Source organism: Phyllostomus discolor, chromosome 6 (genome assembly GCF_004126475.2).
Source record: "Phyllostomus discolor isolate MPI-MPIP mPhyDis1 chromosome 6, mPhyDis1.pri.v3, whole genome shotgun sequence".
Taxonomy (NCBI): domain Eukaryota; kingdom Metazoa; phylum Chordata; class Mammalia; order Chiroptera; family Phyllostomidae; genus Phyllostomus; species Phyllostomus discolor.
Genome location: NC_040908.2, coordinates 110,942,412 through 110,967,088, shown reverse-complemented (window position 1 = coordinate 110,967,088; position 24,677 = coordinate 110,942,412). Strand labels below are relative to the sequence as shown.

The following is a 24,677-nucleotide window of genomic DNA, read 5'->3' as shown; positions in this document are numbered from 1 at the left end:
GGTAAATACCACTCTCCTCTCTAATGAGAGATCAACATTGTTTACTTTTTGGTATTTTTATTTTATTATTATTTTTCTTATCGTTGTTCCAGTACAGTTGTCTCCATTTTTTTCCGCCACCATTCTCCCCAGCAGCACCTACCCCCACCTCCCACCCTAGTCCTTCCCCATTTTGGCTTTGTCCATGGGTCCTTTATACATATTCCTTGAGAACCCTTCCCCTTCTTTCCCTTGTTATTCCCCTTCCCCTCCCCTCAGTTACTATCAGTTTGTTCTTTATTTCAATGTTTCTGATTATACTGTGCTTGCTTGTTTGTTTTGTTGATTAGGTTCCACTTATAGGTGAGATCATATGGTATTTGTCTTTCATTACCTGGCTTATTTCACTTAGCATAATGCTCTCCAGATCCACCCATGCTGTTGAGAAGGGTAAGATCTCCTTTTTTCTTTCTGAGGTGTGGTATTCCATTGTGTAAATGCACCACAGTGTTTTGATCCACTCATTTACTGATGGGCATTTAGGTTGCTTCCAGGACTTGGCTACTGTAAATTATGCTGCTATGAACATTGGGGTGCATAGGTTCTTTTGAATTGGTGCTTCAGGAATCTTAGGGTAAAATCCCAGCAATGGAATTGCTGGGTCAAAAGGCAGTTCCATTTTTTGTTTTTTGAGGAAATTCCATACTGTTTTCCACAGTGGCTGAACCAGTCTGCATTTCCACCAACAGTGCACTAGGGTTCCCTTTTCTCCACAATCTTGCCAGCACTTGTTTGTTGATTTGTTTATGACGGCCATTCTGACCAGTGTGAAGTGGTATCTCATAGTGGTTTTAATTGGCATCTCTCTGATGGCTAGTGATGCTGACTATGTTTTCATATGTCTCTTGACCCTCTGTACATCCTTCTTGGAGAACTGTCTATTCAGGTCCTTTGCCCATTTTTTAATTGGATTGTTTGTCTTCCTGGAGTGGACTTGTGTGAGTTCTGTATATATTTAGGAGATCAAACCCTTGTCTGAGGCATCATTGGCAAATATATTTTCCCATACAGTCTGTTCCCTATTCATTTTGCTGATGTCTTCTTTAGCCCTGAAGAAGATTTTTATTGTGATGAAGTCCCATTTGTTTGTCATTTCCTTTATGTTCCTTGCTCCAGGGGACATATTGGTGAAAATATTGCTGTGTGGAATATCTGAGATTTTCCTGCCTATCTTCTCTTCTAGGACTTTTATAGTGTCATGACTTATATTTAAGTCTCTTATCAATCTTGAGTTTATTTTTGTGTATGGTGTAAGTTAGTGGTAGAGTTTCATTTTTTTGTATGTAGCTGTCCAGTCTCCTGAGTCTCCAGTCCCCAGTCTCTCCTCAATCATCTCTAGCCCACTCTGCCCCTGCCTTTGCCATAGCCTAGGGTAAGTGGCTCCAAATGAAAAGTTGTGTATTGGCCCTTTAAATAGCTCTTTGTGTCTGTAGCTATACATCTCTGGCAGAGAGCAACCCTGCTGCTTTTTGCCACTGGTTGTTATCTGTGCACTTTTGAACTCTGGTGCTTTAGGCTGGGGATCCCAGATTAGGGATCTTTTCAGAAGGATCCAACAGGCTGAGTAATTATCCCTCCAGTGCTGTTGCCTGTGAGTGCCCAGCCAGCATTCTTAAGTCTCCACCATACTTTTTACCAGTCAGGTTATGCTGAAGCTGGTTCTCCTCTCTGTCCAAGGTTATAATGCTTCTCTCTCACTATTGTTCAGATATTTGTTCCAGGTGATTTCTTCACAATTTAGTTGTAATTCCAGATTGGCCCTGGGAGGAGATTAGTATGACTTCCATTCATTCCTCTACCATCTTGCCCTACTCTTAATATTATTTTAGATTCCACATACAAGTGAGATCATTGTCTTTCTATTTCTGGCTTATTTCATGCAGAATAATGGCTCATCCATGTTGTAACATATGACAGGATTTTCTTTTTAAGACTGATTGTAAATTTACATATAAATTATAAATATATAAAAATATAGGCTCACAAACCACATTTTCTTTTAACTATTCATCCATTGAAAGACATGTTTCTATATCATGGCTACTGTGAAAATTGCTGCAATAAACATGAGTGTGCAGATATCTCTTCAAAATACTGATTTCATTCCCTTTGGATGTATACTCAGAAGGGGAATTGCTGGATCATATGGTAGTTCTGTTTTAAATCTTTTTACAAAACTCCATACTGTTTTCTATAATGGCTGTAGCAATTTATATTCCCATCAATATATACAAGTTTTCTCCACATCCTTGCCAACAATTGTGATCATTTGACACTTGATAATATCCATACCACCAAGAATAAGGTACTTTCAATATGGTTTTGATTTTAATTTTCTTGATGATTAATGATGTTGAAGATTTTTCATATATTTGTTGGCCATTTGTATGACTTCTTTGGAAAAATTTCTATTTACTGCCTTTGCCCATTTTTCAAATTGGGTATATACCTTTTTGCTATTGAGTTAAATAGGTTCCTTATATATTTGGGCATTCACCCCTTACAGGATATATATATATATATATAGAACCTATTATGTATATATATATATATATATCATGTATATATAATTATTTTCTCTCATTCCATAGGTTGACATTCTGATACTGCTGATTTTTTTCTTTGTTGAGCAAAAATTTCTTAGTTTGATTTAATCTCATTTGTTTATTTTTGCTTTTCCATCCAGTGCATTTGATGTCAGATCCAAAAACTCACTGAAAAGATCAATCTCAAATAGCTCTATTCCTATGTTTTCTTCTGGGTATTTTACAATTTCAGATCTTATGTTTAAATGTTTAATCCATTTTGAGTCAATTTCCTATGTGTGCTGTAAGATAAGAGTTTTTGTATGTGGATATTCAGTTTTCCGAACACTATTTATTAAATAGACTATCCTTTCTCCATTGTGTTCTTGGTGCCTGTATTGAAGATTAGTTGACTGTATATGTAAGTGTTTATTTCTGGGTTCTCTACTGTGTTTTGTTGGTTTATTTTTATGGCAGCACAATACTGTTTTGATTATAACTTTGAAGTGTGATGACTCCAGCTTTGTTCTTGTTTGAAACTGCTTTGTCTATTTGAGTTTTGTGGTTCCAAATAAATATTGGGATTATTTTTTCTGTAAAAAAAACGCCATTGCAGGTTTTTTTTAAGATTTTACATATTTATTTTTAAACAGAGGAGAAGGGAGGGAAAAAGAGGGAGAGAAACATCAATGTGTTTCTCTCAAGCACCCGCTACTAGGGACCTGGCTAGCAACCCAAGCTTGTCCTCTGACTGGGAATCAAAGTGGCGACCCTTTGGTTCACAGACTGGCACTCCTCAATCCACTAAACTGTACCAGCCATGGCCCACTGGAGTTTTGATACAGATTTCATGGAATCTACATATCACTTTGATTAGCATGGACACCTGAACGATAATAATTACTCTAATCCATGAACACAGGATATTTTTCCATTTATTTGTGTCTTCTTCAATTACTTTCATCAATGTTTTATAATTTTCAGTGTATAGATCTTTCACCCCCTTGGCTAAATTTATTATTAAATATTTCATTGTTTTTGATGCTGTTGTAAATGTGATTGTTTCCTAAATTTCTTTTTCACATATTTCATTGTTAGACTATAGAAATACTACTAATTTATGTATGCTGATTTTGTATCCTGCAACTTCACTGGATCAATTGATTAGATCCAATAATTTTTTGGTAGAACCTTTAGGATTTTCTATATATAAAATAATGTCATCTGCAAAGAGGGATTTTACCCAGTCCTTTCTGATCTGGATGTATTTATTTCACTTTCTTGCCTAATTTCTTGGTCTAAAAATTTCAGTACTATGCTGAAAAGAAGTGACAAGCATGAATACCCATGTTATACCTAATTTTAGAGAAAACTTTCAGCTTTTCACCACTAAGTATGATGTTAGCGTTGGGATTGCTATACATGGTCTTTGTTATGCTCTATACGTAATTAGTTGAGTTTTTATTATTAAGGAAGGGTGAATTTTGTTAAATGCCTTTTTCTGCATCTATTGAGATAATCATATAAATTTTATCTTTCATTCTATGATATTAGTGTGGTGCATCATGTATATTGATTACTGTACACTGAATTATCCTTGCATCTCAGGAAAAAATCCCACTCAATCATAGCGTAAGAACTTCTAATGTGCTGCTGAATTCAGTTTGCTAGTATTTGTGAGGGTTTTTGCATCTATGTTCATCAGGGATATTAACTTTTATTTTATTTTCTTGGAGTGTCCCTGTTTGGTTTTGGAATCAGTGTAACATTGCCATTGTAAAATTGGCTCAGAAGTGTTCTATCCTCTTCAAATTTTTGGAAAAGTTGAGAAGGATTGGTATTAATTATAATTTAAATATTTTGTAGAAGTCACTGGTGATGCCATCTGTTCATGAACTTTTCTTTATTGGGAAATTTCTAGTTACTGATTCAATTTCCTTAACTTGCTACTGGTCTGTTCAGATTTTCTATTTTTTTCCATGGTTCAGTTTTGTTGGGTTATTTATTTCTAGGAATTTATTAATTTCTCTTAGGTCATCTAATTTGTTTTCCTATAATTGTTCATAATAGACCTCTTATAATCCTTTGTATTTCTGTGGTGTCAGTTGCAAAGTCTCGTGTTTCATTTCTAATTTTAATTATTTGAATCCTCTCTCTTTTCCTTAGTCACTCTGTCTAAATATTTGTCTGTTTTGTTTATCTTTTCAAAAAAAACTCTTAGTTTGTTGATCTTTTATTTTTCAACTTTCTATTTCATTTATTTCTCTTCTCATCTTTATTATTTCCTTCCTACTGCTATCTTTGGGCTTAGTTTGTTCTTCTTTATTTAGTTCCTTAAAGTGAAAAATTAAGTTATATATTTGAGATTCTTTTATTTTTTTACAGCAGACATTCATTGCTATAAACATGTCCCAGAACTACATTTGCTGAATCCTGTAAATTTTTATATATTGTGTTTTCTTTTTCTCATCTAATATTTTTTATTGTTTAATGTATCTTAATAGCAAACTTACAGGAACAGAACAGAAGACAGACAACATTAAAAACATACTTGCATGTAGGACAACTCAGTTAGAAAAGTATAGTGAATGGATGAAATCTACCATATGATAAAAAATGCTACAAACACCATTTAGTTGCTATCAGTAAGAAGTGTACTTATTTAAAAAAAATCCAAGTGCTGGAATTGTCCAGAAAAATTTAACAGGTTTATTTATATTGTTATAAAGTTGAACTGCTTGAAACTTGTTCACTGAAACACCTTGACTTGCATTAATGCTGTGTATCCCCACATTTATATTTAAAAAATTCACACACAAATGAAAATGGAAAAATGGCCAATGCCTGATCTCCTCCCCCTATTTTCCACTTGCAATCAAATACTTAGCTACTTTTTAATTTTTTTAATTTATTTTTAGTTTTATAGAGAGGGGAAGGGAAGGAGAGAGGGAGAGAAACATCAGTGTGTGGTTGTGTCTCACACATCCCATATTGGGGACCTGGCCCACAACCCGGGCATATGCCCTGACTGGGAATCGAACCAGCAACCTTTTGGTTTACAGGCCCGTGCTCAGTCCACTGAGCTACACCAGCCAGGGCTTAGCTACCTTTTTGACCCCATGGAAAAAAATATCTAACATTCAGAACTACCAATAACAGGAAGAAGAGATTATTTTTTTTAAATAATGAAATGTTTCCTATCATAATGTATTCTTAAGCACATTCTCTACATATGTGGTGTGCTAGCTGGATGTCTTTTGGCATAATTGTTACATGTTTGTCATGGCTAACACACAGGCTGGTGTCTTCAAAAAGGCCAACTAGCTAGGCTTCACTTGCCTCCTGGAAGCACCAATAGCTGCACTCTGAAAGCGCAGATCTATTTTAAAGTCCTGAGCAATTCCTTGCACCAGATGCTGGAAGGGAAGTTTGCAAATCAGAAGTTCAGTGGACTTCTGATAATGTCTAATTTTATGAAGTGTCAACATACCAGGCCAGTAATGATGAGGTTTCTTCACCCCTCCAGTAGAGGGCGCACTCTTGTGAGTGGCTTTGGTAGCCAGTTGCTTCCTTGGTGCTTTACCACAGGTAAATTTGCAGACAGTCTGCCTTGTACAAGCCATGGTATAGGGACCTCTTTACTTACCCCACCCCTTCTCCTTTGGCTGGAGCTTTGCAAGCTAGAGGAGGTGCTGGCATTAGCAACTATGGCTGTGAACACCCCATCTTAATTTTCTCATGATATCTTTGATTTCCCTTTTGATTTCTTAGCACTTTTTGTTGTTTAGGAGTATATTGTTTAATTTCCACATATTTGTGAATTTTTTTAATATTTTATTTATTTATTTTTAGAGAGGGAAGGGAGGGAGATAGAGAGAGAGAGAGAGAAACGTCAATGTGCGGTTGCTGGGGGCTGTGGCCTGCAACCCATGCATGTACCCTGGCTGGGAATCGAACCTGCGACACTTTGGTTCGCAGCCCGCGCTCAATCCACTGAGCTACGCCAGCCAGGGCTTATTTGTGAATTTTTTTATTTTCCTTCCTGTTACTGATTTACCACCCCTATGATGATGACTTCCAAATCTTTCTCTAATGTGAATTTCTTCTCTGAGCTCCAGGTCATCTATGCAACTGCTTGTTAGGTAGTTGAATATGTTAACAGCACTGCAAACTCCTTATGGTCACTAAAAATAATGAATTTGTGCTTGAAAATCCATCCTCCTACATTTCTCTCATTTTTTGGAATGACACTTCCATCCATACAGTTGTACAAATCAGAAGTCCAGCAGCAATCTTCGATCATTTCTTTTGTATCCTTCCAGAAGCCAGTCAGTTATTGAATCTGCTAACTCTATTAAAAATTCTAGAGTCTGTATTGTTTTCTCCATGTCCACAGTAATGATCCATATTCTTACATTCAGAAGACTTCAGGAGCCTCCTAAATGTTTCCCTTTAACACTTCTAATATATTTTAACCTAGAACTTTGAAAATGATCTTTTCTAAATGTAGATCTGAATTATGCCACTCTGTGTGTCACAAGTTTTGTTGGCTTCCCAGTGCTGTTCAAATACAGTCTGAAATAATTAACAGGATCTTTAAGGTTCAGAATGGTATGAACCTTGCATGATTTGAAAAAAGTTACTACTTCCTATTCCATGCTCTAGTCACACTGAGCTAGAAAGCACCATGCTCACCTTGTAACTGCTTTTCATTAAGTCTAGATCAGTGGTTCTCAAGGAAGAGGGTTGTCTTATAACTAGGTGGTGGGTTATTATTGGTTTCTACAGGTAGAGGTCAGCAGTGCTGCTAAACCTCCCACAATGCACAGGCGAGTTCCCCATGACAAAGAATTATACAGCCAAAAATATCAAGAATGCTTAGATTGAGAAACTCTGGTCTGGAAAATTTACCCTTCTACTTGCACCCCAACTGAGCCCCAAGTCTAGCTGAAACACACTTATCTATCCTGTCTCAGTTTAGATGACCTATATTCAATGTAATCCTTCCCTGACTTTTGCTTCTAGGTCAGGTCCACCTGCTATATATGCTTACCACATTTAAAAAGTTTGTAGCCTTGCTATTATATAATTTGGAACTAGCTACTTATTCAGTTAAAGTTTGCTTTCCTTGCCAGGTTTCAAGTTCTATAATGTTAGGAACTGTGTTCAACACAAATTCTTTATCATCTAACTAGACACTCAAAATATATGTTAACTGCACAAATGAATAGATGAATGAATAAAGCTATTATATATAGAGAAAAAGAATGTTAGGTTTAGAACACTATATAGGAATTCATATCTTTGCCATTAATTAGGCATATCCCTGAACAAGTTCCTTAACCTTTCATTTGGCCTCATTTTAAAATATGTAAAATAGGAATAGTAATTCCTACTACAAAGATTATAATGAGGACTAATATGTTGGTGGATTCTATTTTATAGCACTACTAAATATTATAGGTTAGAATGGGGATTGATACAAGTACATGGAACAAATGAAGTAAAAGCTTTAAATACATACACATACATCTTTTTAATTAAAAATTTTACTTACAGGAACTTATGACAAAGAAATTGTTAAGCAAAGATTCACTATGTGTAGTTTCATTATTAGTTAAAGAAATTGATAGAACTCATAAATATTTTAAAATATAATGTAGTATATTGATAAAAAAGCTGTATGTTATATTCAATATAACATTACTTGGAAAATAATTATAGTTATTTTCTTTTTTATTTATTTATTTATTTTTAGAGAGGGAAGGGAAGGAGAGAGAGAGATAGAGAGAGATAAATGTGCGGTTGCTGGGGGTCATGGCCTGCAACCTAGGCATGTGCCCTGACTGGGAATCGAACCTGCGATGCTCAATCCACTGAGCTACACCAGCCGGGGCAATATAGTTATTTTCTAATACCTGTTTTACACACATTTACAAATGTGTATACACAGACAGAGAAAAACGTCTAAATAAAAAATATAGCAGTGGTAATCTTACAATTATGGTATTATGATAAATTACATTTTCTTCTTTTTGAGTCTGAATCCCCTAATTTTTCTACAATGAGCATGACTTTTAATATTGAAAAGAATAAATGAGTAAGAAAATCACTTCATAGCTGTAAAGGGATTGTAAAATGTTGCTGTGTTATAAAGAATAAGGCATAAGCTTTAAATTTAGAGGTTTTCAAATTAATTGCAAAAATTAAATACCTATCTAGATAACTCTTGGATAAGGAAAAAATTAAGAGCAGGACAGATCATGATCAAACACTTAATGAGAATTTACTCAGGATTTCCATGCATTAATTTATGAAATATGAAAAACAATCCCATTAGGTAGATTTCATCATATCCATTTATTGGGTGAATAAACTGAGGCTCCTGGGAGCTAAACAAATTACAAGGCCATACAGGAAAATAAATTTTAGAAATAATTTCAAAGCATGTGTATTTCCTACTAGGTATGTAGGATAGATAAGCTGAGTTAAGAGGGAAAGCAGAGAATGGGTGGCTTCTTAGCAGCAAAAGGCCAGAGAGAAAGTACATATAGCAGTTAATACTTCAGCTAATTCTGGAGGATGACTAGCATTTTAATAACTAAAGATAAATGAGAAGGCATGAGGACAGGCATTTCTTGGCAAGGAAATAGTGTGATCAAAAGTAAGAGGTAAAGGGACAGTTCGCAGAATTTGGGAATTGGTAGGCAGATGGTTAGATGAGAATAGGTTAAAGACGGGAATTTTGTTTAATCAAAGAAGGGACTTGGAGATAAATGGAAACAAAAGTGAGGTAAGAGTACTAGAAAATCAATTATATCATAGCATAATAGTAATATAAGACTAGTTTTAACAGTATAGTGAATGACTGATACCAGATTATGCTGTCTTTGTGTTCTTGGAAAGAGAAACTTAGAGGTAAAATGGACCTTGGGAAGTACCAGGTAGATTCCCTTTATTTTATAGATGAGAAAACTGGGGGCCAGAGAAAGGAAACTATTTTGCTGTGTATAATGCATGCCCATGTTTTTGCCCCAAGATTTCAGGAAAAAAATTTTTGTTTTAATTTTTAATTCAATTATTTATTTATTTATATTTAGATATGTATTCTTTTGTACTATAAAGGAATTTTATCATTTATTTTTAACATACCATGGTACAAGAAATTTTACATAACAAATAATTACAAAACACAAGACCACATACAAGGTATAAGAATTTTTATGTACCAGTATATGTAACTTATGTAACTTATATAGACATGGAATTAGTGCTACCCATGTATAATGGGCACACTTATTTTTCCTTCAAAAATTTGAGCAAAAAGTACACATTATATACTGCAAAATACGGTCAATAGTTGTCCAAACCCATAAAACTTGACTACCATCTAGTTTCCTGAGTTCCAGTTGTATACTCAGTTCCAAGAAAAGGCAGCACCAAACAGTGTGCATTCTGCTAATAGCTTTATGAAGTATGTATTATGATCATTATTTTATATCAGCTGTTACTCAGGCTCAGACAAATTAGGTAACTAGTACAAAATTATAGGCCAAAAACTAATCTCACTCAAAAAGTCATGACCTTATTAATGGAGATGTTGCCTTAATTTAGTGTGCTATACCTAGTACAAGGTTCATAGATACCCTGAATGAATCAATCAAATAAAAGTCATTGTTCATTATTCTGATAAGACCATATATATAAGTTTTATGGACATAGATCACTAGATCACTAAGACACTAGAGGAGGGAAAATAATTTTAAAAGTCACAAATTATTCATTTTATTATAGACCAATTTTAAACACTTTTTTTTTGCTAAGAGTTTTGCCTTGATCATGAGGTGCCATTAAAAAACTAAGCTGTTTGGATTTTCATAGCCTCACCTTTTACCCCAAAGATACAAATTCAGCCAATAGATCCCTATGGGTAATATTATCTTTCTTGTAAATACATACTGATTTACTTAAACTACTAAATAATTACACTTTAAAACTAGAATATAATCAGAATTAAAGTTCATAATTGTGTTAAGTTTTCTTCCTCTGGCACGTAAAGGAATTCAAAGCTCATCACATGCACAGCTGCTACCTTCCTCTCGAACCTGCCAATTGTTCTTTACCAGTGGGGCCAGGGGCTCCAAGGATGAGTAGACAAGAAATGAGAACAACTAGGTTATTATGGGCAATGTTTTATCTTATGTAATAAAATTTGCCTACTGAGCAATTTATCTAAAATACAAACCCTTTGTGTGTGTGGTTTTACATCTCTTGAAGAACTGCCAAAAATAAAATTAAACATATTCAAAATAATTATAGGATGGGAGTTTTATAGACAGGATAAAATTTCCTTTAAGTGTTCAAATGGAGATAAATTAGAAAGGCACACACAATACAAAACAATGCAATTATCTACAAATGATACAAATTTAATAAGTGCTCATTAAAAATATAAAATGACATTGAAGTGATCTCAGACAACTTGAATAAAGTGTCCTTACCACTCCCCAAAGATATTATAATAAGTAAGTAATCCAATATGAGACCGAATATACAAATGGACAACAGCCAGGGCATATATGACAATAGACCTTTGACACACAAACTCTGCATGAACTGGTTCAAAAGGCCAGGGTTTGGTCAATGACTTACAGCTTCTCTAATTTTTGCACCTGCTTCCAACTCAGGAGCAGAGACAGCCAAATATGCTCCCTAAAGTAATCACACAGAATGCCCTGCCCCTCCAGTTTCTTATGCTAACAATCTCCAATCAGAGCAGACCTGAAATGAAGCCCTCCTGTTTTCCATTATGAATTGTTCCCACTCCTGTACCAACTTTTAAGTTTCTGCTAAACCCATATGATGGTAGCTGTCTCTCTTGCTATGTAGCAAGTTCTGAATAAATATCCTCACTTATTTTCATGTGGAGGTCTTTATTTAGTTCCACAAATATTTGCCAAAAAAAGGAGATTAGTTTTATGTAGGATGACCATTTGTCTCAATTTACCAGGGTTAGCTCTGGGTTTTGTCCTTTTTTTCCGGTGTAATTAATAACACCTTCTTTTACTTAAAAAAAAATGTCCTTACTTGGCACTGGCTGGTATACGTCATTGGATTGAGTGCCAGACTGTAAACCAAAGGGTTGCTGGTTCAACACCCAATCAGGGCACATGCCTGGGTTGTGGGCCATGGGCCCAGTAGAGGGTACATGAGAGGCAACCATACATTAAAGTTTCTCTCCCTCTCTTTCAACCTCTCTTCCCCTCTGTCTAAAAACAATAAGTAAAATTCTTCTAAAAAGTACTTAAAATGTCCTTATTCTATGTTATACATCTGAAACTAATACAAAATAATATTGAATATAAACTGTAATTTAAAAAAATTAATTAAAGAAAAATATGCCCTTATTTGAAGGCTATATTACATGGGAATCCTGAATTTAGACAAACTGTTCATTAGACAAAGCAATTAACAGGCAAACTGGTATTAAGTCACCTGACCTAGAGCAATGGCAAGTGACAAGGAAAATTAGACTGGGTCATTAGATTACTAACAGCCTGTTGTCATAAAATCAACTATCAAGTTGGGGGAGAGAAGCATCTTGAGTACTGTATCCAGTTTTCTTTGATGGGATTTCCAGCTTTAGTAAATGGGAGATTCGAATTGAGGAGGTGTCCTCTTTTCCCCTCGAGTCATTGCTGCCACCCCTGCAGGATGATGCAAGAGTTGCCATGGCAAATCCTTCTCCTACGCTGCTGGGAGACCTTCCCATCACAGGCTCACTTCTGTTCTGTATCCATTTTCCTCTCTCCCTCTTTCTGCCATATAGCAAGTGACTCTAAATCTAGATTTCAGAGTATGACTTGCTCTGCAGCATCTTTTCTTTGAAAGTGATTTGCTGTGTGCCCTCTTTGCTGCAACCTACTGTGCATTACCAGAGATGAACCCTGATGACAGGGATGTGGACAAATGTGGCAGACAAGAGACATGACCAAAAAAAGCAAGGGCAGGGCTAGAATGAGTTGATTGAAAGTAAAAATTCTTCAGTTTGTTTATCTCAACTGTTCTGTTTGCAAATGAAAATATGAAGTTTTGTAAGCTACTTGCCCAGCTTGTATATATACATGGCTTTTCCCTGAAGAGTAGCCCATTTGAGGACAAACTAACATAGGCTCAAGGGCTTCAAAGGCAGAAACACTGACACTTAAATCTGTAAAATGCATGATGGTAGACACCATTTCTCTTCTGCTCACCACAATAAGCTGCATTGGAACTTAGCAGGTACAAAATACATATCTGTTCCTTAAATGTCTTTTGACTTGGAATTCACCAGTTACAAGTATTAAGTTGCATAATTGCTCTAAGCCTCAATGCCCTCATGTGTAAAGTAAGAAAAATAAAGCCACTTCATAGGATTGCTGTTCAGTTTAAATAAAATAGAGCATGGAAAATACCTGGCAGATGCCTGGCATATAATGCATATTTCTGTTGCTGTTGCTCAGGGGGTTACGTTTAGGAAGGTCATACTAAATAAACCTTTTAGTAAATGCTTCCAACAATATATTCTAATTATTCACACTTGGCTGACTTTCAAATTAGACTACAACCTGCTCAACTGTCACTCACATTTATGTGTTTGTAAAGTTTGGAGCATCTGCACTGTGCTAAGAATATTCTTGATCACTCCTAGATTTCATACTGCTTTTTCAATATTCTAACAACTCCTAATTATGAGATTAATACAAAAAAATCTTTTGGCTGTCTGTGGGTGTTGCCTTATTCCAAACTCTAGTCAGAGCCAATATGGCTATTTCAGTCACATTACTAGAAAAGTAAAATAAGGATCTTTTGAAAATAGACATAACACAGATCTCCTGTTCCTCCTAACTTACACAGTGACAAAACTGTGAATGACAAACAGGCTTCCTGAAAGGTGGGACTAATCTAACATATTCATGCACATGTGCAGATACACTATAAATACCTATAAATCTGTACACATTCATTAACACACTTATTGAGCACCTACTAAGTGCTCTTTTAGGCATTTACTACAGAGTGAACAAAAAACTTCCTTTCTTTGTAGAATCAGTCATTCTTTGTTCCTCTCTTGCTCTGTGTACTCACAAACACACACACACAACACACACACCTCCTACAAGCCCATATGCCTGTGTGTATGTGTGCATGCATGTGTCATTTATAAATATACTCCCAAACACCAGCTTGAACAACATGAATTCTCAGGAGAGTTTGGATGGAAGGGTGGTGAACTACATATTAATCAAAGAAAAGGTGGGGTTTAGTAATTTTGCGACATTACCTCCTTATGTGTTGAATTATTTACTTTTTAAAATTTACTTTTATCTTGCCTTATTCCAGATAATATTTAATGTAGGAGCTCCAGTGACACAATTGGTTAGTGTGTGGTACTTACACAGATAATATTTAATGTAGACTCTACGAGATGACAATGCGCTCTTCATTTGTTTGGACAGAGGAGGACAAAGGACAACTGGGCCATAAACATGACCATGCTTATCTTGCTTGTCCACTTACCTTTTCCAGAAGCTCATGTGTATTAACCTTGTATTTGTGATCAGGAAACAACTAACACCTTAAAAACCACGCTTCTATTTATACTGCAAGTCTCCATTACCTTTTAAAAGATCTCAGTATATTCCAGGAACCGTGTTGAGAGGTTTTTAAGCATTATCTCTAATCCTTACAACTAATTTGTGTGGTAAGAATTATCTCCAATTTAAATATGGGAAATTAACTTTACAAGATCTTAAATTCATGACAGCATTAAGAATTTGAATTTCAAAACTCAAAGTACATGTTTAAGTTCAAGGTAATGAACTTAATAGTATTTCACAGCATTTTTGTGAGAGTAAATGAAATAGTAAACAGTTGGTGTATGTTTGTAAGCAGGTAGGTGTTAATTATTAAGACCAGAAGCATACAGAAAAATAAAATGTTTGATTTGCTCATTGTACTTCCCTGTTGTCAATATCAACCAGTATGCAATTTTTAGCTATGTGAAGGTCCTCACATACAGAAGTGTGGCTTTGAAAGTAATGTAGCATATAGTTATAATGGTCTGTGATTCTTTTAGGTTACATAGCCAAGATGAAAAAAGAACATACAAAAATATATGGTTCATTTTAAAGAATGCATATACATGAAGACCATTATGAAATGTATGTAGGTACTAAATTAATATACACAGAAATTCACTTCTATTTTTCCTGCATTTGAAACTTTATGAGTCAAGCATTAGTGCTCTGTCTCTTGAAAATGCTTGACTGAGCTTCACTTGTTAGGAAACCAGTCCCTGAAAGCGTGATTTTCGGAAACTGCATAATTATAAATTTTCTCTTGAGTGTTCCTAGCCCATAGGTGGTAACCTTAAAAAATGTGTAATGTGCCCTTTTGGAATAAACAATTTAACAATTAAATGCTTTTACTCTTCTCTCAGGGTAGCAGTCCAATTACGCTTACTTCTTCCCCAGTGCACTTTTTATCAGCCATTAAGTATCCAGAAACATCTAAGAGGTACCATGCATCATCACCTCTACTGGACCCATTAGCATGACCTTTTTCTTGGTCCTCAAAATTAAATTCCGAATGTCATTTAATTTTAAACTTCACCAAGAGTTAACTAGTATAAGAAGGGCCGAGCACACAGTCTGGGAATTGTGGCTAGGCCTCTATCTTCAGTTTGCTCAGATGTAAATAAGTAATGGGGGTTGAGAAATGGAGATGATAAGTAGATGATAATTTTTAAGACCCTTATCAAACATAAGATTTCATGTTTATGTAGTCCCAGAGCCACATGGCTAGAAGAGCTATGCAAGATAATCTACCCAACAACCTGAAACTGACTGGCACTGAAATGTAACTTTCTCACTTGCCATTACAACCTATTCAAAATTTTAAGGTCAATAGTCTCCAAGGCTCTCTGTGAGCATTCCTAACCTCTCCAACTTTATTTCCACCAGTGTCCAAGGCACTTGCAGTTCTAGGAGGTGAATCTTGTCACTTTATTCATGCCACTTTGTAAACTGGGTTTTATGAAACCTTTCCCACCTTTTCATCTCTCTTGTTACTATATTACCTTAGGTCTTCATCATTTCTTATTAAACCATTACGATAACATCATACTGATCTTCCTGGCTGTAATCTCTTAGCACTCTACATCTTTACATTGACTCTACAATTGTCTCTTTAAAGAAACAAATCTGCTCATGTCATTTTTTGAGGCGATGTTTGGAGGGAAGTCTACAATTGCCTTTCATCAATTATATAACAACCAAATGCTTTGTGGTCTTTTATTATTTCCCCCCACCATTATTTTTCTAGCTCTATCTTCTGCTAAATACCTAATGCCACAGTCATGCTATAGTTTTCTAAATGTAATTGTCTCTTCCTAAAATACTCTTCCCTCCTTTTTTATCTAGCTGACTCCTCATTCTTTCCCCACTATGCTATGCAGGAGGAGATACTAGGGGTTAGCTAGAAAAAACTATAGGTTATTTATCTTCTTGAGAAACCTAATTTGAATCCCAGCTTATCCACCCACATTTTAGCCTTGTGATCATGGACAATTTACTTAATCTCTTGAATTTTATTTCCCTCATCAATAAAATGGAAATAATGATCCCTAATTTACAGGGCAGTTATGAATATCAAGTGGAATAATAAAAATTTAGCACCTGGCATGTGGTAGTCATTCTTGCAATAGTCATGTTCCATTCTAATTTACTTACTACATTGCAGGCAACATGATCTTTCTAGAATGTAGACTAATTATATCATTCTTTTTCTTAAAGGCCTTACATGATTTCCTGTTTTCTTGGCTTACAAGGCTATGCTCTAGCCAGCTGAAGTACTTCAAGTTCCTCAACTCTACCAAGGTCTCCCTTATCTCTGGGCCTTAGCATATGCTGTTCCCTCTTCCATAAACTCACACTCTTCTAACCTGCCTCTCTTCATCTGACCCTGCATGAACCATTACCACATTTCCCTTTCTGTTTAAGTTTATTGCTCTTCTCCTATGTCAGTCTTAGTCATTGTGAATCTCCAGCACCCTACAAAGCTCTTAACTGTAATCCTCTACCTACTGTAATCCTACCCTTCCTATAAGAGCCACCTCAAGTCTCACCTAGAATTTCTTCATTGACATCTACTTTTTCTATTATCTAGAAGCTTTCACTTACTGGGTCACAACACAGTATTGCCCATAATGAAATAGCATTATAAATTTCAAGAAAGGGGAGATCAAGGAACAATAGTCAGGGGAGGCATCTTAAAGGAGAAAAAATCTCTGACATGGACATTGAGGAATAAGTGGAATTAAGGAAAGTAGAGAGGATTTTCCAGCCAGGATAAACAGGACAAAGAATGATGATTCCTTTATTCATTCAACAAATCTTTATTAAGCACTTATTCTGCGTAAGGCCCTGTGCTAGCAGTATATTATACTCTACAGTGGGTAAAGGGACAGGATTTATTGAGCAGAGTTTACGGGCAGGAATTAAGATTGAACAGGTTTGGGTGGGACCTAATTACAGTTGGCCATAATCCCACTGGACACTGACGTAGTGCTGTTCCAAAGCACTGCATCTCCTACTTGACCTTAGTGATGTTCTGTTCATTTATCTCACTTATTCTGTTTCCCCATTAGGCTCTTGTCTCCATGTGGATTGAGATTTTTTGGTCTGTTTTATTCACTGCTGTATCTCCAGCACTTAAACATTATCAAGCACAAAGTAGGCAATTGATAAATATATTCTAGGCACTGTGATAAGCCAATCTTCCATACTGCATAAAAATTTATTAGTTAATATGTTTGTCTTCCCCATTAGACAGGGGTTAGCAACATTTTCTGTACAGGGCCAGTTAGTAAATATTTTTGGTTTTGCAGGCTACATGGTATTTATTGCAACTACTCAATTCTGCTATTGAAGCATGACAGCAACCATAGCTAATATGTAAATGAATGAGCATGGCTGTATTTCAATAAAATTTTATCAACAAAAACAAATAATGAGCCCTGGCTGGTGTAACTCAGTGGACTGCATGCCAGCCTGTGAACCAAAGGGTCACTGGTTCGATTCCCAATCAGGGCCCATGCCTGGGTTGTAGGCCAGGTCCCCAGTAGGGGGAGAAGGAGAGGCAACCACATATTGATGTTCCTCTCCCTCCTTTTCCCTCTCTCTAAAAATAAATAAATAAGATCTTTTAAAAAATGACAGGCTGAATTTGGCTTATGAGTCATAGCTTGTTGACCCTTGTACTACATTCTGGGTTCATTTGGGAAGGAAAGTACTCATTTTGCATTACAGCCTCTTGCCCAATGCCTGGTATATAGTAGGTACTCAGTAATATCTTTGAGTGTTTACCCTGTACCAGTCACTGTTTATAAGCACTGATACATTTAATCTTCATAATAACTCTTGGTCTTATTATTTTACAGATGAGACAACTTCAGCCCAGGTAGGTTAATTAATTTGCCCAAAGTTACATGACCAGTAAGTGGCAGAGCTGGAATTCTGATAGTTGAAGCCCAGAGTCTGTTCTCCTAACCATAATACTGTATGACCTTTTAATAATTTAGAGTAAATTAATTTGACACCCCCCAAGCAGCAGATTCTAGACTTTATGCAAAATGGCAGTGCTTCTCAAAGTTGTTTAGGACACAGGGCACTTAGAAAAACTAATACTATTAATATACATAATTTCATAAACCAGATTCAACAAAATTACCAACAGACTATAAGACTATGATATATATAGTAAAAAAGAATCAGATACATTAATAAATAACCTCTGCTCTCCCTACAAGTGAAGTGCTAAGTTGATTGTTTCTGGCGTTTGTGAATATTTGCTACTTCTATAACTGTTTGGTCATCTGCTAGCTCTCTTCTAGCTCACAGATGTACCAAGTGTCAAAAATTTAAATATATATATTGATAGGAGAATAACCTATAATGGCCACATTATATAATCTTTAGTGGGTAAGATGGTAAAAACAAACAAACAAACAAACATTTTTTGGCCTTGGTGAAAATACACGTTGGTACACTTGAAATTTAATTCTGGGTTCCTGAAAGAGCACAGTGGAAGGCTTAATAAGGAATGGGAGACAGTGGGTGTTTCCAGGAGATGAGGGAAGAGGGCCCTGTGCAGAAGATCCAACAACCCACAGCCAGGCATCAGGATGTAGGTAAAGACCCCAGCCAGTCGTAATATACCTATCACCACTTATCTGCATGGCTCTTTCAATTACACCCGATAAATGATTTTACAAAATTTCAGACAATTCACCTGAGGTCTCTGACTTCAGTAATAACCTCAAGCAGAGAAAAAAAAACTGAACAATCTTCCTGAAAATCAACATATGCGGATGTTTGTATAGAAAGTTTAAATGGCAAACTTTTCACAATGGAGGCAATTCCAAATGCAGAAAAAGAAAGAAAAGGAAGGAGGTAGAAAGGAACTCACACTTAAGGGAGAATCTAACTTAAGTATTATATTATCCTTAGGTATCCTTATCCTTCTTTTTACAAAGAGAAAATGGAAGCTTATTAACTATATTTAAGTTATTCACAGTTCTGCCAGTAGGAAATAGAACAGCTTAGGCATGAACCCAGGTCAGATCTGAAGCCAGGTATATTGGACACCAATGTCCATCCACAGTGGGCCTCAACCCACTTCACACGCTAACCCTATCTTTTCATGTATCTTTACATTGGAGCTTAGATATTCATTTTTCTCTTTCAAGTATATTAACGGTCAACAACTAGTAAATGTCTATTAGGTGCCAAGCACTATCTTAAGCTCTTTATATGAACTAACCAATTTTACCCTGACAATAACTCTGAGAGATATATAATTATTTCCATTTTATAGACAAAGAAAATGAAGACAGAAAATTAAGTACTTGCCCAGGTTCAGACAGTACAAGATTCAAGTCTAGGCTTCTTAGCTCTAGAATTTTAAGTGTACTCTGAATCACTACACTTATATTCTCTCAATACAATACTACATGGATTCAGTATATTTTGCTGTATCATTACATGATTGCTAATTATAACTTCATGGTTTTAAATTGCATTAATTTCCTTACCTCATTTATGAGCATCTGTATATGATTTAGTCGACATTTTGTGTGATATTTAAAAATAAAGCAGTGCTTTATAAGACAATTAAGCCTTCTATGGTCCACCTTTCAGTAATTTGTATGGGGCCACCTCAGCTATTTTTATTCTGAGCTGAGTTGTTCAGCCTTTGAAGGCAGAGGCCAACTCCTTTGATGTCTGACTCAAATGCCACTTCCTTCACCTCTCAGGCAAAATGGGTCACCCCTCTGTACTCCCAGGGAGTCATATTCTTTCATTATATTGAATTGTTTACATATCTAGTGCTCCAGTATGAAAAGGGTCCTGGTCCCTTGCATGTAGTATCAAGACTGACAGAAAGTTGTTCTTTACCTCAATGAGTGAATGGACACATTTTTTACTTACAAGAAACTACATGTAGAAATTACCAGTTAAGACATATCTTGTCATTGTATGACTGCTGTGGGCATTTCTGGAAAGCCAGATATCAGAAAAGAAAAACTGTATTCACTGGACTTTGATCTCTTAATTTCCTAAGTGAAGCCATGAACCCCAGGTAATGCACTTATGCACAATATGCAGTATAATATAGTAGACTCTGGAATAGGAAAGCTCTGTGCTTAAATCCCAGCTGGCTACCTAATAGATGTGTCATGTAAGAACATCAGTAGCATTATTACTGGGGTTTTGTAAAAAATAAATTTTAAAAATGTACCATTTAATATTGCAATTATTTTTTAATTTTAATATTATTTTTTAAATGTTTATTGTTATTCAGTCCTGGCTGGTGTAGCTCAGTGGACTGAGTGCAGGCTGGGAACCAAAGTATCCCAGGTTCGATTCCCAGCCAGGGTACATTCCTGGGTTGCAGGCCAGAACCCCCAGCAACTGCACATTGATGTCTCTCCCTCTCTCTCTCTCTCTCTCTCTCTCTCTCTCTCTCTCTCTTTCTCCCTCCCTTCCCTCTCTAAAAATAAATAAATAAAATCTTTAAAGAAAAGTTTATTGTTATTCAATTACAGTTGTCCCCATTTTTGCCCCCATTACTCCTCCCTGCTCTATCCACCTCCCACCTTCCACTTTCAATCCCCTACACCGTTGTCTCTGTCCATGGGTCCTTTATACATGTTCCTTGACTTGACCCTTCCCCTTCTTTCCCTCATTATCCCCCTCTCTCCTCCCCTTTGGTCACTGTCAGTATGTTCTTTATAGCTGAATCTATTCAGATGACATTGGTTAATAAAAGTATATAGGTTTCAGGTGTACAATTCTATAGTACATCATCTGTATACTGTATTGTGTGTTCAACACCCCAAGTCAAGTCTCCTTCCATTGCCACTGACGCCCCCCATTATCTTCTACCACCCTCCGCCCTCCTTTCCCTCTGGCAATCAACATACTGTTGCCTATGTCTGTAGATTTTTTTTTGCTTAATCCCTTCATGTGTTTCAACCAGCTCTCCAACACCCCTCTTCTCTGACAGCTGCAGTATGTTCTCCGTATCTATGAGTCTGTTTCTATATTGTTTGCTGGTTGATTTTGTTCACTAGATTCCACATATAAATGAAATCATATGGTATTTGTCTTTCTCTGACTGACTTATTTAATTTAGCATAATACTGTCCAGGTCCATCCATGCTGTCATGAAAGGTAAACTTCCTTCCTTTTTACAGCAAAGTAGTATTCCATTGTATAGTGTATCACAGCTTTTGTATCAACTTATCTACTGATGGACACTTGAGCTGCTTCTAAATCTTGGTTATTGTAAATAGTGCTGTAATGGACATAGAGATACATATGTTCTTCTAAATAAGTGTTTTGGGTTTCTTTAGATATATTCCTAGAAGTAAAATTACTAGGTCATAAGGTAGATCCATTTTTATTTTTTGAGATATCTCCATATTGCTTTCCACAGTGGCCACACAAATCTGCATTCCCACCAACAATGAACAAGGGTAGTCTTTTCTCCACATCTTCACCAATGCTTGTTGTTTGTTGATTTATTGATGATAGCCAGTCTGACAGGTGTGAACTGGTATCTCATTTTGGATTGAATTTGCATTTCTCTGATGATTAGTAACATTGAATATTTTTTCACATGTCTATTGGTGTATGTCCTCTTTGGAGAAGTGTATACTCAGGGCCTTTGACAATTTCTTAACTGGATTATTTGGGGTTTTTTTGTTGTTGAGTAGTATGAGTTCTTTATAAATTTTGGACGTTAACCCATTATCACCCAAAATGATGTATCATTAGTGAATATATTCCTCCCATTCTGTGGATTGTCTTTTCATCTTATTGATGGCTTCCTTTGCTGTGCAAAGACATTTCAGTCTGATATAGTCCCATTTGTTTGTTTGCTTGTTTGTTTGTTTGTTTCCCTTGTCTGGGAAGATATATCAGCAAAAATATTGCTACAAGCAATGTCCAAGATTTTATTGCCTGTGTTTTTTTCTACAGTTTTTATGGTTTTGGGGTTAACATTTAAGTCTTCAATCGATTTTGAATCTATCGTGTGTGGTGTAAGAAGGTGGTCTAGTTTCATTTTTTGCCTTTATCTGTCCAGTTATCTAAACACCACTTACTAAATACACTATCTTTACTCCATTGTATGTTCTTGCCTCCTTTGTCTTAATTGACCATAAAGGCATGGATTTATTTCTTAGGTCTCCATTCTGTTCCATTGATCCATATGTCTGTTTTTATGCCAGTACCTTGAAGTATTGATTACTGTGGCCTTGGAGTATGGTTTGATTTCAGGTAGCATGATTCTTCCAACTCTGCTCTTCTTTCTCAAGATTGCTGTGGCTATTCTGGGTCTTGTGTGGTTCCATATGCATTTTTGGAATATTTGTTCTACCTGTGTGAAATACTCTATTGGTATCTTGATAGGAATTGCATTGAATTTACAGATTGCTTTGTGTAGTATAAACATTTTTAAGTTATATTTTATTGTGTATGCTATTTGTTCCCCTCCACCCAGTCTCCCCACCCACACTCCCTCAGGCAATCCTGACAGTGTTGTCTATAACCATGGGTCCTGCATATATGTTTTTGGCTATTGTATCCCTTATATGTACATTATAGCCCCATGACTATCCTATAACTATCAATTTGTACTTCTTAATACCTTCACATTTTTCACCCACCTCCCCAACCCCACTCCCATCTGGCAATCATCAAAACATTCTTTGTATCTATGATTCTGTTTCTGTTCTGCTTGTTTATTTTGTTTTTTAGATTTAATTGTTGATAGGTATGTATTTATTACCACTTTATTGTTCATATATTCTACCATCTCCTTCTTAAAGAAGATGATAGAAACGCTTTTAATATTTCATATACTATTGGACAATTTAATGATGCAAAGCCAACATCAGACTCAATGGGCAAAATCTAAAAGTGTTTTCCTTAAGATCACAAACAAGACAGGGATGTCCATTTTCACAACTTTTATTCAACATAGTGCTGAGACCTAGCCACAGCAATCAGAGAAGAAGAAATAAAAGGCCTCTAAAATGGAAAGGAAGAAGTAAAACTATCACCATTTACAGATGACACAATACTGTATATAGAGAACCCTAAAGGTTCCACCAAAACCTACAAGAACTGATCAATGAATTCAGTAAAGTAGCAGGATGCAAAATAAATATCCAAAATTGTTTTCACTTATCTACACCAATAACAAACTATCAAAAAGGGAAACTAAAAAAAATCTCATTTACAATTGCATCAAAAAATAAAATACTGGGGTGATGAATGCATAATACAAGTTACAGGTGACATACTAATAATTGTATACATGAAATCTATATAATTTTATTAACCAATGGTACCCCAAGAAATGTAATAAAAATTAAAAAAACAAAACCCTCCAAGACTTGCAGTTAAGTAAGTAAATATATACATACATATATACATACATACATATGATACATACTTAGGATAAATTTAACCAAGGATAAATTTTAAAAAATGGTACTCAGAAAATTATGACATTGAAGAACAACACTGAAGAAGATACAAATAAATAGAAGCACATACTGTGTTCATGGATAGGGAGAATTAACATCATTAAAATGTTTATGCTACCCAAAGCAATCTATAGATTCAAAACAATTCCTATCAAAATTCCAGTGATGTGTTTAACAGAACTAGAACAAATCTTTTAAAAAATTTCATGGAACCACTAAAGGCCCTGAATAGCAACAGTGATCCTGAGAAAAAAAGAACAATGTTGGAGGGATCATGCTACTTAATATGAGACTATACTATAAGGCCATAGTAATCAAAACAGCATGGTATTGGCATAAAAGCAGACATATAGACCAATGGAACAGAACAGAGTACAGAAATAAACCCACACCTTCATAGTCAATTACTATTTGACAGAGGAAGCAGGTATGTACAGTGGGCTAAAGATAGTTTAGTCAATAAGTGATTTGGGGAAAATTGGACAAGTACATGCAGAAAATGAAACTAGACCACCTTCTTACACCACAGGCAAGAATAAATTTAAAATGGATTGAAGACTTAAATGTTAACCCCCAAAACCATAAATACCACAGAAGAAAATACAGGCAGTAAAATCTCAGACATTGCCTATAGCAATATGTTTCCTGATATATCTCCCCAGGCAAGGGAAATAAAAGAAAAAATAAACGAATGGGACTACATCAAACTAAAATATTTTTGCATAGCAAAAGAAACCATGATAAAATAAAAAGACAACCCACCGAATGGGAGAACATATTCACTGATACATCAAATAAGGGGTTGATATGCAAAATGTATTAGAACTACTCAACATATATTAGTAGTTATTAATAGTAGGACTGCTGTTTGAAAATATTATGCTTTGGGTATTTTTTGTGGCCATTCATTCATCTGCCCTGCCCCATCCCAGCAAATTTCAATTCTCCCTTTTCAAGCCCAAGTTCACTAATATTCAAAGAACCCATAGGATCAAATTCTAGAGAGGAATGGT

General features: G+C 35.7%; 1 protein-coding gene across 10 annotated transcripts in view; it reads right to left on the bottom strand.

The window, feature by feature from the left end:
• The window catches only part of DLG2 (discs large MAGUK scaffold protein 2), a 1,904,207-nt gene that overhangs the window by 1,344,298 nt on the left and 535,232 nt on the right, over positions 1-24,677 (bottom strand). The window lies entirely within an intron of this gene.